This window comes from Lactuca sativa, chromosome 8 (assembly GCF_002870075.4).
Source record: "Lactuca sativa cultivar Salinas chromosome 8, Lsat_Salinas_v11, whole genome shotgun sequence".
In the NCBI taxonomy this organism is placed as follows: domain Eukaryota; kingdom Viridiplantae; phylum Streptophyta; class Magnoliopsida; order Asterales; family Asteraceae; genus Lactuca; species Lactuca sativa.
The window spans coordinates 229,736,814-229,747,302 of NC_056630.2; positions in this window are offsets into that span (position 1 = coordinate 229,736,814).

Consider the following 10,489-nt stretch of genomic DNA (forward strand, 5'->3'; position numbering starts at 1 on the left):
AGTTTTATATTCATTGATTTATAGTCCCCTAAAGTCGAGATATCAAAACTGGAAGTTTTTAGTTTTTCAACTTTTTTGTATTCAATGAAAGTTTTAACAGATGCATATCTATTTCATTTTAAGTCGGATTGACATACGGTTTTTTCCAACTTATAGTTTAGAGCTTGCACATGATTTTAGACTATAATTTTTCATTTTTGGTTTAATATTTAATGATTTACAGTCCTCCCAGGTCGGGATATCAAAGCTGAAAATTTTCAATTTTTCAGTTATTTATTTTTGTACTTTGTATTTTGTGAAAACGTTAAAACATGCATATCTCACTCGTTTAAACTCGGATTGACATGCGGTTTTTTCTGAAGTGTAGTTTAGAGTTTGTACATGATTTTAGACTATAATTTTTTCAAATTTTATTTCATATTCAGTGACTTACAGTCTCCCAAAGTCAGGATATCAATATGAAAATTTTCAAAGTTCAACCCACTAAGTAGTAAGTAATTGCCAAAAAATTCCAGTTTTTTTTTTTTTTTTTTTTTTTTTCTGGTTTTTCGGTTCTAAACCCGCTATATCCAGTTCCAACCTAGCCATTTTGATGTTTCCAGGTTTTTTAGTACTAGACCCACTTTACCCAATACCATACCTGAAATTGAACCGAAATCGGTTCCTATATACCGGTCCGGTTTTCGGTTCTATAAAATTCCGTTAACCGGTTCCGGGTTTTCCGGGTCTGGTTCCATCCAGTCCGGGTTTGGACCCACTTTCATTCCTATAATAGATCACTATAGCATAACAACATCCTAAGTATCAACAATTCAAAGAATGCATGACCATATATATATTCAGAGGTGAGATAGCCACCTGGACAGGTGGTCTTACTCTAGAACCACAACCAAACAAGGTACAGGTAAAAGCGCCTAGACCAAGAGTCCTCAGTCTATCTTATATGACTATATGCAGTCCCTAAGACATCCTTCTACTAACATATAACCAAAACTAGTGGGCCGACATTGGTGCCTTCGAGCCACGATATAATGAGGTGAAACTTACTTGAATTAAAGAGGTCGAAACACTACGATATGACCCCTTTTCAACATAGTTTTCTCCCGCAAATCCTCAAGTTTGACTCAAAGTTACACTTGGTTAAAAAGTCAATGGTCAACGGTCAACGAAAGTCAACGGTCACTAGATTCTCATGACGTAACCATCTATGGCTTACATCGTGAGCCATTACAAGACAGAATAAACAAGTCTCACTACCCTCACGATGTGACATGCATCTCCTCACATCGTGAGATAAGTCTGGAAGGCATTTTGATCCAAAAACATCTTAATCCATTAAGACACTAATCCATCTTTTCCAAGAGGCTTCTTAACACTCAAAGGATCATAAAAATTGATGCTTTAAGGTCTTGTATGTCCAATACAAGACTTAGGCTCCAAATAGGTCATTCATGGAGAAAAAGAAGATAAATTCTCATGCATGATATCCAACACCATTCAAACTTCAGATCCATGACATATAAGCATTTATGGACCCTAAGGACCCATAACGTTGACAACTTTATGGAGTCTAAACACTCTAAATTTTATGATCTTGGATAAATATGCATAAAACATTAGATTTAGCAATATGGAAACAAAAAGATTGGATCTTGATTACTCACATTGGTCCAAGAGTATGGCTAAAGGTTACAAATGAAGCTTCCAAGATGCAACTATGCTTCCATTGTGATCTCTTCTTTTTTAAACCTCCAAAACATCACAAAAAGCTCAAGAAACACAAGGAGATGCTAGGTTTAGGGTTTTACTGAGTTTAGGGACGAAGGGGGAAGGTTTGGAACCCTAAAATGAAGTTTATGGGGTTTAAATACGATGGAAACCCACAACAATCGTAGGCTTGGGATGCAGCATACCTCACATCGTGAGCTCTTAAAGCCCACGTCATGAGCTCATTTGAATTAGAGTCCTCACTAGATCCCTTCCGAAGTCATTACCTTTCAATGGTCACATTGTGAGCCTTGGGTTTTCCGAAAAACCATGCTTTAACTCCTTGAAACCCTAAATCGACCCGATCTGAGGTGTTATATATATATATATATAATGAATTGAAAAAGTAACAATAAATAATGAAAGATAAAGATAATAACACTTACTCAATGTATTGTCTTACTTCTTGACAGCTATTCAATATAAACATTATATATTACGTTTTTCCCTTATATTAAGATCTTTGATTTGCATTGTGCTGGCCGGTCGATACTTAGAATCAAACAACCAAAACTTTGTTTTTTCAATGACGATGTCTTCATTTCTTTCAGGGCGAATGAATTGAGTATGCACATCTCGAAGGTAAGTCGAACAAAATGATAAAGCTTCTTCAGCAACATAACCTTCAGCTATACAACCTTCTGACGTAGCCTTATTTCTAAAATAGTTTTTTAATTTTTTCATATACATTTCGGACAAATACATTCATCTCGTATATATCGGGCCTTTGACAATCGCTTCATCAGGTAAATGCAAAACTAAATGAATCATAATATGAATAAACGCTAGAGGATAAATCAACCCTAACTTGCACCAGATTATAATAATGTCTTCCTTTGCTTTCCTCATATCCTCCACCTTTAGTGTTCCAGAGCAAATTTTCTTGAAAAATGTACAAAGGTCTACAACTGGTGTAGAAGATTCATTATCCAATAACGCTCTAACTTCAATTAGTATCAAACGTTTCATAAGAATGTGATAGTCATGAGATTTCAACCCAATAATGTTAGTATCATTATCTACCACTTTCTTACTGATGTTAGATCCAAACCAATCTGGTAGTTTAACATCTCTTATAAATTGACAAAAGATTTTTCGGCCCGTTTTCTTGAATGAGTATCTTGCATGTGGTCTAGTGAAGTTGTTACCTTTTTTTGCAACCATTGATTACACAATATATTCATATTTCTCAAGTCCTCCTATGCATTTGATGTGCCTTTACTCTTGTCATTCATCATTGAAATACCCAAAACAATCTCACCCATATTCTTCTTGACATGCATCACATCTATGTTGTGCTTCATCTGCAGAGAAGACCAATACTCAAGATAAAAAAATATGCTACATTTCGACCAATTCACCTCGAATCCTTGCCGATCCATGTTAGCCTTGAGAGCTAAAGATTTTTACCCGGTTTACGAAGTAGTAGATGACCTAGTTGCTCTTGTATGTCTTCATCAGTAAAACGTCCCGAAGCGGGTCTTATCTTGGGTTGCTCGTTAAATTTCAAATTCATCCTTAATGGATCATTAGCATCTAAGAATAGACGATGATCGACATAAACGACTTTATTTGTTGCACATTATGAGGGAGTGTCTTCATTGAAAGTCACTCCCTCATACGGTATGAGAGAGTGTCTATTCAAGGGTCATAGGAAAGTCGTTTCTGTCAGGCAATAAATGACGCATCACACTATCTTCTAATCTCCCGGTACTATGCCATATCATATTTTTAGAAGTGTACCTTGAACAATACAAACGACATAGTTTGGGGGTCACTGGAAAGTACCGTAACACCTTATGAGCTACCTTCTTACCCTTAGTTTTTTTTATCAATCTATCGACTCTGTTTACAAACAGGACAAATCTGCAATGACTTGTTTTCCTTCCAGAAGAAAAAACAATCGTTTTTGCACTGATGTATTGACTCATACCCGAAACCTATCTTCTTCATTTTCTTTTTGGTTAGATAATATGAACGGGGAACCTTGTTGTCCAGTGGAAATGTTGAAGGCAACAAATCAAGGAGCTGGTCAAATGAACTATTAGTCTATTTGTTGTTGACCTTGATATACATATGCTTTGCAAAAAAATCAAGGAAAGAAAGCATACAACTAGGATATAACTTAGTTTTTACTACCTCTACCAACTATTCAAAATCATCATCAACACCGCTACCCCCTGTATTCGAGGTTCCAACATCGAGGTTGGTATCATTTTCTCTCAACTCCCACATAACATCGTCGATAACATCAATCATCTCGTTACTTAGCCCTATGACATCTACAACCAGAGTAATTAAAGGTTCAACATGATATGTCCACATTTGTATGACCGAATGAAACCATATATATGAACATGATATCTCATTGCTTTTGGATCCATGAAGTAATGGTTATCTGATTTGTCACTGTAACGCCTGATTCCTGGTGCGCATTAAATAATAATTTATTCATTTTATACAGAAACTCAACGAATTGGTAGCCCCAAAATCATCAAGTAAAGACTAGAAAGGAACGCGGGTTTTAAGCAATCTACTTGATGATTTGAGAGCCTCAAATCGACGAGTAGGTCTGCCAGAATGAAACCCTAATTTCGAATTTTTGCACCCTATTTAAGCATCTTAATCCCCACTTGCTGGCCTCATTTCCAGCCTCTAAGTCCTAAACCATAATCCATGAAACCCTAGTGCACTATTTGAGCTTGTCATTTTTTTGAGTGATTATTGTGTGTTTTGAAGCTTGTTGAAGAAGGAGGAGCTTGAAGATTCAAAAAGAAGCTACTAGATCCAGAAACAACTTCTCATCTTCTTCATTTTCTAGTAAAAAAGTCTCAAACTTACTTTGTAGCTTGATAGATCTCCTTCTTTTCACCTTATTGAGTTTTTGGTCCAAGAAGCTTGGTCCTTGGAAAATGGACGTCCCATGTGATTAACCTTTCAGATCTGGGGTCTAGAAGGGGTTTCATGGCATAAAGGTGCAAACTTTATGACATGGAAGCCCCATGCAAGATTTAAGGTGTTCTTTTCACCTTTTAAGCCCCAAAAGACCATGAATGGAAGGAAAGTTAGGAGCTTTACGTGTTCAAATGATGTCTAAGGCCTAGATCTATGTTAGTATGCTTTAGTTTGGAGTATTATGGCTTTTGGACCAAGATCCATCTCCTAGATAACTAGGGTTCTAACTAAACCCATTAAGAAGGAGTATTAGCAGGTAAACTTGGAAGTTTTACCCTGAAAAAGGGCATTTCCAGTATATATATGAAGTATGGAGCTTAGATCTGAAGAGTATGTGCTTAATCCTTTGAGATGGCCCAAACAGACTGAGGAACTCGGCGAGTCCAGAGAAGCACTCGACGAGTTGAGTCGTTTTGTCTTGATTTTTGTATAAGGTAGGATTCGACGAGTCTGTGAAGAGACTCGATGAGTTGACTCGCCAAATTACGAATATGAGTAGCCAGGGAACTCGTCGAGTCAGGGGGATGACTTGACGAGTTGGATTGCGATTTCGGGTTTTTGATTTATAGATTCAACGACTTGATATGTCAACTCGGCGAGTTAAGTAAACCTAGAACATTGACTTTGACCAGAATGTTGACTTTGACCAGGGGTAAAATCGTCATTTACCCTAAGAAGAATTATCAGTTTCTGACTAAGTGTTTGTGGAAATGATAGTCAGGGAGTCGTTGGAGCAACTGTCAAAGATTCCTGACGCGAGACTTCACAGTTAGCCTACGAGGTGAGATTCCTTCAGTAGTAACGGGTCGAAGGCACCAATGTCAGACGATATAAAGTAGCTAAGTGTGGGTTGGGCCCGTATCTTAGAATTATTTATGATTAGTAGTTAAGTGTGGATGGGCCTGTATCTTAGACTCGCTTATGATTAGTAGCTAAGTGTGGCAGGGTCTGTATCTTAGTATCGTCTGAGTATGTTTATGAATTGGTAGATTATGGTCATACTTGATGTTTGTGTGATACTTGTATGTATGTTTAGTTAGAGGAGTGTAGGCGGGGCTTGTATCTCCCAGATAACAGAGCATGGGCGTGGCCTGTACCTCCTAGCCAACTGAGTGTGTGTTAAGCTCGTATCTCCTAGGTAGCAGAGTGTGGGTGAGGCCCATATCTTTGAGTTAGCTGAGTGTGGGCGAGGGCCATATCTTATAGTTACCTGAGTGTGGATGAGGGCCCGTATCTCCTTGAGTGTGGGCAAGGCTCGTATCTCCTAGATGCATGTTATATGTTATGTGTACGGTAGGGGTAGTTTGGGGAGACTCACTAAGCTTCGTGCTTATAGTTTTTAGTTTTGGTTTCATGTACTTCCAGTAGCAAAGGGAAGAGTTTGGGATGATTGTAGTGCATATACCATTCATTCAGCCAGGGTTGTTTTTACTCTGATATTTTGACACCTGATTTTGATGCAATATTTTGTTATTATGATTTGAGATACATGACTTGTGATATTTATTGTGATGTTTGATGAATTATGGTTTTCTTAAATGATTTTTAAACGAAATTTTTCGACCTTATTTTTGGGATGTTTCAAGATGGTATCAGATCCTTGGTTTGAGGGATTCAGGCACACTCTCAGGTGTGTCTAAACTCAAACTGAGGATTTGGTATGAAAATTTTCAAAAGAAAATCACTTTTATAAAAAGAACTTTGAAAAGAGAAAATAATTTTAAAAAGAGAAAAAGGTGTGGTGCATGCAATCAGCTGAGCTCAAGTAAGTACTTCCAAATTACCCATACAAGTTTATGTTATGATATGTTTTTGAGAACTACATGCTAGAGTAGGGCTAAGGATCTAGGAAGGATGCCTTATGTGCCTGTTATATGTATATCAGCTTTATGAACTGCATGCTAGTACGGATTAGTCAGGGATATGATGGCATGATTAGGATATGCTTGATTATGTTTACTTGATGCTTGAATGCTGCTTTCTTTGTGATTTTAGGAGTTCTAGTTATCTTTTACTAGCTAGTAAATGAATATGTTAAGTTACATATTGCAAGGACAAAATAATTTTAGAAGGTTAGGTCTAGCTCTATTTTGCAGCTCTTGTTTGAGTCCAAACGTTGTAGGTTAGGATCTCTCATTCAAAAAATTATCTAGTCTTAGTGGTATGTAATGGTATTCACGAGCTAGTTAAGGGGAGATAACAGGGACTTCTTATGCAACTGATGGCGGAGAGTGGGATGGTGATTACCCTGGGGCAAGCCTAGGATGAGATTAGTATGTGAAGAAGTAGTAGTGGAAGGGACTTTGTGAAGTCAAGGCAGTTCTTAAGGAAAGTATGGATAAATGTGGAAGGTAGTATGGGCCCGTACTACTGGATGCAGAGGATCCGTACTCGAAGCAAGCAAGGTTGAGATGGATCCAGGGAACTTGTAGTATACGTGATCCCTCGAGATATGATTAGTATATTAATGTTTGTTATGATTTTTTTTATAGTATGGTGGTATTACACACTAGACCAGTCGGCAGTTCAGGTGCCGGTAAGGGATCAAGCTCGGGCTCTGGAGTCGGGCAGCTATATGACCAGACGAGAGAGTTCATCTCCTCAATGATCACGCATAATATTCTGGATCAGACTCTTGTCATATTTGGCACGACCAAGCAGGGTATTTTGGAGCTTTTGGATGAGAGACTGAATGCCTTCTGTACTGAGGTGACGACAATGATGGGGTCGAACACACTGACATTCAGAGAGTTCAGAGCCTACGGAGCTCCTAATTACCATGGCGATTGGGACCCCATTGCGAGCAGTAGATGGTTGGTTGATGTCGCCAACACATTCCGCACCAGGAGATGTCCCGAGGGGGACAAGGTCCGACTTACATCCTGTATTTTTAAGGACAGAGCATGCAACTGTTGGATTAATGTCTAAGTCCATAACTATAATTGGTAAAACTTGACCCGACCTGACATGGTCCATTTGGGTTGCATGGCATAATTCATTTGGATAGACTATAATGAGAGAAATAACACTTAAGGATTATTAATATATTATAAGTTCTAATATATTAATAGGATTATTTAATCAGTATTGATCCAAAATTAATTTAGAATTAATTAAGTGATCAAAAGAAGACTAATTAAATATATGCGTTGATTGTGTAAATCATCCATACTTGTTTAGTGGGCTAATGCTCCATGTATTATCAAGTTGGGCTAAAACCCATAGGATGCTCCATGGTTGCTCCATGGTGTATTTGAACCCATGGATCCATGGAAATGGAAATCCATGACTATTAGGGTTTACCCTAATTGTGACACTATATAAAGATCATATCATTGGGAAAATCGGTCACTATATGTGATATAAAGGCCTAGCCGATTTTTATGAAGTGTGGATTTCTCTCTAATGTATTCCAAGTGCATTTTGTGTTGTGTGAACCATTTGAGGTGTCACACTTGGGGTACTAGGCACTAAACCTTCATGAAGACATTCTACATCAAAGAGGTATGTAATTCTAACTTGATATATTCATATGAATCAATGTTATTATGCTAGTTAGGATGAATACCTTGGAAAGTTCATATTTGCATGAATAATAGAGAAAACATAGATCCAAGGTATTTAGGGTTGCCTGTACACTTAGGAGTGTTAGAATGCTCAAAACCCAACAGTGGTATCAGAGCCTAGGCTTGTTTTCTTGCTATACTTGTAAAATTGGCAGAAAAATCGAGTTTTTATGCTGTCTGCTCAGCAGACTCGCCGAGTCCACTGATGGACTCGTCGAGTCCAAAGCAAAATGTGTCCAACTTGCCGATTTTGTTCATGCACTCGACGAGTTGGACCCCCAGACAACATATATTCGATTGTTTTGGCTGGAATTGGACTAGGAACATTATCCTAAGATGTTATTGGACTTATAAACTTGTTTTTGATGTGGTAATGTTCATGCTAATCCAATTTCAAAGATAATTGTCAATAGATTCATGTTTTGTATTAGTTTAAGGTTTAGACTAATTACATGAAAAAGTATGATTTGAATTATCTTGTTCTTATGAGTTGCTTAGATTAATAGAACAGTTAATTGATTATGTGTTTTCAGTCCATTTTAATCTAAGAGTTGATTCTAAAATGTGTTTTTGTAACTCGTTCTCAAGTTATATCAAAAGTCACATTTAAGTTTTCATAAAACTCATAAAAGTTGGCAATGGTTACAAAAATGAAGAGTCTTGTCCTCAAGTTATGGAGGTTCAAGAGTCATTTTATTAAGTAATAAAATGTGTAACCTTAATTAATTCCATAAGTTACAAAATAAAGAAAAGTTACATTCTTTTATTAGTTTAAAGTCTTCCATAACTTGTCCTCAAGTTATGGAACTTGAAGAGTCTTCTAATTAAAACTACTTTAAACACACAAGTTATAGAATTAATGAATTTGAAAAGTTTTCACTTATGAATACTTTAATTCCAAGTTAGCGCTTAGAATTTTAAAAGTTAAAATTCAACCCTTATACTTTATAATATTATAAGCTAATAATATTTATATATATATATATATATATATATATATATATATATATATATATATATATATATATATGTATAAGAGCAAGTCAGTCTTACCGTTAGTAGGCCTCATTCACGAAGCCGATCTATAAGGGGGTATAAGGTTACTGCCTATAAAATGGCAGTTTAATGGGTGTCCACTCTCACCCATCGCTTCCTTGACTGGTCGAGGGTCGTTAGCCGAACGGGTAGGACAAGGACTATAATTCTCCCTTTATTAAAAGTATTAATGATAAATACTAGGTAACTAAACCTTTTTTAAATACCCAATCTTAGTTACTTAGGAAAATGTGAATTTGGTTCTAACCCATGAAATTACACTTTGCACTTTGATTAAGTCGTTAGTGGAGCATGTGTGGTTAACCGGCACACTAACCTCGACTTAACAAGGTAGGCAAAGGTAACTTAATATTTATCATAGTATCGATGGAGCGTGTGTGGTTAACCGGCACATCGATTGAGGGGTAAATATTAAGGGTACCAAGTATATTTGCATGGTTACTTCACACCTTGTTTTGTGATCCTCGGCATCCCAGTCACAAAACCTGAAGGGCACACTTGAGATTGAAACAAGCCATTGAACAGTTCAATGAATCTCAAAAGATCTAGGAGTTTCAGGTCCAATTAAAACCTAATAATACATTTCGTTTATCTTGGTGGAAATTGGTGAATCGTCATTCACCTACCTTCAAATATTTTATAGCTTGGATTACGACATCCCTCTTCCAAGTTATAAAAGTATTGTGTAGGGTCCTAGCCTTAATATTTCATATTGGGTGTTATGCTAAGGACTTTTAATCAAGTATCTTGAACATCTCCCAAAAAGATGTCTGGTTTAGACATTTATGATCTTCCAAAATCCCTTGAAACAAGCTTTCCTAAATGAAGATGATGTCCCATGGAAATCATACTTCTTTCACCTCCTGCAATTGTTCTCCCTAACCCACAAGTTCTTGAAAAGTTTAAGGTCACTCAAGCCCTATTGGCAAGCAAAGGTCTATGTCTGGTCACATCTTGGAGATGTAGTCACATATTGGAAAGCCGGGAGAGTTGGGTGTCAAATTCTTGAGAAGGTTGGTGGTTCAATCACCTTCTAAGTCATATAGTGAGTTCCTTTGGGACTCCTATGAAACAGACTATGATAAGACCCTTAATGATCTTATCTATTTTCTAAGATCAACTTCCAAAACTTTATGGACATTGAC